We start from the raw sequence: 4,157 nt of genomic DNA on the forward strand, positions 1-4,157 counted from the left end.
ACAAACCGAATTTTTCATACTGCCTATCTTTGGAAGTGTTCATGGTAGAGTTCTGGAACTTGGTATGGAGATATACGAAATCAATCGCATACTCATGAAGAAAGAGGGCAACTGTTGGAAAGGGGGGGCGTGGCACCTCCCATATAAATCGAATTTGTATACTGAATATCTCTGAAAGTATGCATGGTACAGTACTGGAACTTCATGTGGAGATATATATGTAGTTGAAATCAAGCCCATACTCATGGAGAAAATTTGGGCTATTTGAAAAGGGGTGTGAGGCCTACAAACGTACCGACCTTTAGAATATATTTTTTAATTCTTCTGTAGGTGTGTTTGTTAGTGAAATCCTCCTATATGGTTGTACGGATTTTAACGAAACTTTTTGTGTGTTTGAGTGGGTCTCTGGATGGTTTAGTCTCACAATTTAATCCGACAGTTGGCGCTGTATTTGAGTTATTACTCATTTATTTTCCGATTTGGCTAATGTTTTAAATATGTATGCAATACTATAGCAAAAACGTGCTGCCAAGTGGTTCTGAAGTCGAGCTATTACTAAAAATAGCCAAGTGAGAAAAGGGGCCGTGAAGGTCAGATTAAATCGACCTGTTGCACCATTGGGTATATCGAACGCTCCTGCGTTGCGATTGGCCCAATGGATGTGATTTTCCAATATTATTATGCGTTCAAACTTTTAAGGTATTTCGTCTGAAATAAGTATATGTATATTGCATTTCTGTAGAACAATGATTCGCACCCATTTTGAAATTGCCACCAACTATACTGTAAAGCTTCTAGGACATTCACTATAGAACCGGTTGTTGCCGCCAGGGAGTGAAGAGGAAAAAATTTATTTCGCTTTGCGAATAACCGTGCTATAAAATGCCGCACAACTGGAGAATTTCAAGAACTTCTTCACGGATATAAAACTTTCCTTAGGTTATTTAAAGCGGCAAATGACCACCAAACCATAATCTTAGCAGTAGAATGTGCCTATGAAAATTGTAAACGTGAATTGTTGGTGAAAATCTTGGACCAAAAAGTTTCAATAAAATATATAAAAATTTTGGGCGGGACGAAGTTAGCCGGGTCTGCTAGTAATTTTTATAAAGGCCATAAAAACAAAAACAAATAAAAAATAAATCCTTAAAACTTATCAATATTTTTGACACAGGGTGTAGTAATATATATTAACATTTTTTTTGCATTTTATGACTGAATGTTTTCATTATTTTTCTTTTTAATTAATATTTAAGTATGTATGTATGTACATTTAAAAAACTTTGAAAAAAAAACAACTGTATTAAATTAAACTATTATAAACTAAAAAAATTTGTTTTTAATTTTCCAGCAATTTTACTCTTTAGTTTAAATATCGATGTTTAACTAGTTTTTACCCAGCGCAACTAGTTGAAGATCTGACTTTCTTCCTTGGAACGAACTGTTGACTTTAACATGGCGATGTCCTAGGCATCAGTAAATTATCCGATTCTGAATTTTATTTCAACTACTTTAAAATCCAGTTGGCTTAAAGCACTTTAAAGTCAGTATGTTTCGTTAGATGATCTATATAATCCCGATAAGGCAGAACAGACGTAGCCCTTGTTTTTACCGATAATATACGCCAGAAATTGTACGCTCTTGTAAAGTATTATGCCTGAGCGGTTCAGTTCTGCAGCTCTTAATTTCTTCTCCAACATTACATTAAAGAAATCACATGAAAGGGAGTTACCTTATCTGAAACCTCGTTTGGTATCAAACGGCTCGGAGAGGTCCTTCCCAATTCTGACAGAGCTGATGGTATTGCTCAATGTCATTTTACACAGCCGTATTAGTTTCGCGGGGATACCAAATTAGGACATCGCGGCATAAAGACAACTTATTTTCGTGCTGTCGAAAGTGACTTTGAAATCGACAAATATGTGGTGTGTGTTAATCCTATTAATACCTGATCTATGTTGGATTTGCCAGGTCTAAAGCCGCACTGATATGGTACAATCAGTTTGTTGACGGTGGGCTTCAGTAGGGATGAAACGATACCATGCAGGTATCGATACTTTTACTTGGAAGCAGGGACGGCGAAAGGCCCTGTGCCCGGGTGGGTAGTTCTGCTGGTGGCAAGAGTATACAGGTAAAGGAAATAGGTTGCCGATGGAATTGAGACGGTTAACAGATTTCGATTGAAAAACTCAATGTTTCGTGTATAATACATTTATTTTTCATACATGCTATGTGCATACATATGTATATATAAATATATATATTTCATGGAAATTATCATTTAATCGCATTTCCAAAAAAGTTTATTTCTGCAGTGAAAACAGGGTCATTCGTTTTTAATTTCGAGAAATGAAGTCGTTCATGAGTTCATGGATAAGAATGCAATATCGCTACATGGTTGAGCCGTTTTTGGTACATTGGCGAGCGCAAACATTTTTTCACTCTAGGCAAAACAGAAAAGCTCCTCTCGTTAGAGCATTACGACCCTGAAATTATAACAAGTAATCTAATGAAGCACAACATCTTTCACAGATCCGCGATTTTGCTCTGTGCGCCTCATTATGCACAGAGATAAGTCTTCACAAAAATCACCATTATAAAACGTGACATTTTTTTCAAACCTACTGTCTCACCCATGATTCAATTATTAAAGGTTTTGTAAGAAGCTTTTTTCTAAAATTTGGAAGCAGGAGAAAAGGGAAAGAATTCGATCACACTTCCTAAAATGGTTGCTAAATTCCACAAAAAGGTGTGGATAATAGTGAATGATGGTATTTTAAAACAAAAAGTATCTAATTTAAACAAGCTTATTTACATCGAATATAACCCGTGATTGTTATTAAACATAAATATTTCTATATATATGTATGCCAAACTTTCGTACGTCAGACGGCGCATACCTCGAGAATGAATAGTCTACTTTGAGATTTTTTTTTGTTGTATTTGTTTTCCAGATGATGGATATGAAAACATTTGGAGCTTACGTTTCTTTCGAGGTTATGGCTCGATTGCTTCGAATATGGTAATTCGAGTGCTTTGGTGTTGCACTTTTAGTGTACTGGGGAGATTATGCCACCGTCAGAATATTAAACATTGGCTTACACAGTCGCGATTGGGGATTCGTGCCGGATGAATGCAGGAAGAATAAAAAGAACACGCAGCTACAGTAAGTGTGCAATTACATCGCGGCATTTCCTAAACCGAGCTGTCGCGTGTTACTATTGGGCCCATGGTTGCGTTTTGCCAATATTATATTGCGTCAAAGTCTCATTCGGAGACTTCAGGATTGTGTTGTGGACGAGAATACCTAAATACCTTCGTTGACTTGACAGAGTCAAGAGGTCTCCACGAATATCGACAAATACATTTCGGCATTTAAGGGAATTTCGTATCTTTAGCCGATGTACATTGAATTTCTGTAGTATAACGATTCTCACCCATTTTGTCATATTGTCGCCAGTGAATGAAGAACAAACAGTTCTTCAAATTTAAAAAGTAAAAAATTCACTAATAAAAATTGAAAAATCTTCTTAAAACCTGGAAAGAAATTGGAAAAGAAATATCATGTTGTTGTTTTTTGATAAAATTAGAGCGAGAGAAAGTTTTTCTTACAATACCTTTCATTATTGAATCATGTGCCTCACCAAGAATGAACTTTTCTAAAGTTTTATAAAACGTTGCCGATTCAGTATCAAATTTACTTGTCAAGGAGCAAATAACTTAATCATAAATTTCATAATATATCTTCCGAAAATACCCTTTCAAATGGACTTACTTTTCTTCTAAAAAATTTTCAGGTGGGTAATACTAGCACGTCTACCGCCCCCCCTGATTGGAAGTAGTATCGAAAGAAAGTATCGATACCTGAAAAATATCGGATATAAAGTATCGATAGCTACTCATATCGATACTTTTGGCTATGAAGGTATTCCGGATGAACTAAATAGAGTTGTGTTGTCATTGAATTGTTATCGGGAATGAGTTCAGCTCAATAAAAAAAATTCTAAATAACCACACTCTATAACTGTCAAAATGCCCAAATCCTTACAAATATGCAAGTCGTGTGATTCCTACTTAAGAATTTTTATGTTTTGTAATCAACTCTTTGTCGGGCTCTCTTTCCTCTTTCTTTCTTTTCCTCAATAACAGAGCTAGGC

This window comes from Rhagoletis pomonella, unplaced genomic scaffold (genome assembly GCF_013731165.1).
Source record: "Rhagoletis pomonella isolate Grant_MI unplaced genomic scaffold, Rhpom_1.0 Rhpom_scaffold_00008, whole genome shotgun sequence".
Lineage (NCBI taxonomy): Eukaryota > Metazoa > Arthropoda > Insecta > Diptera > Tephritidae > Rhagoletis > Rhagoletis pomonella.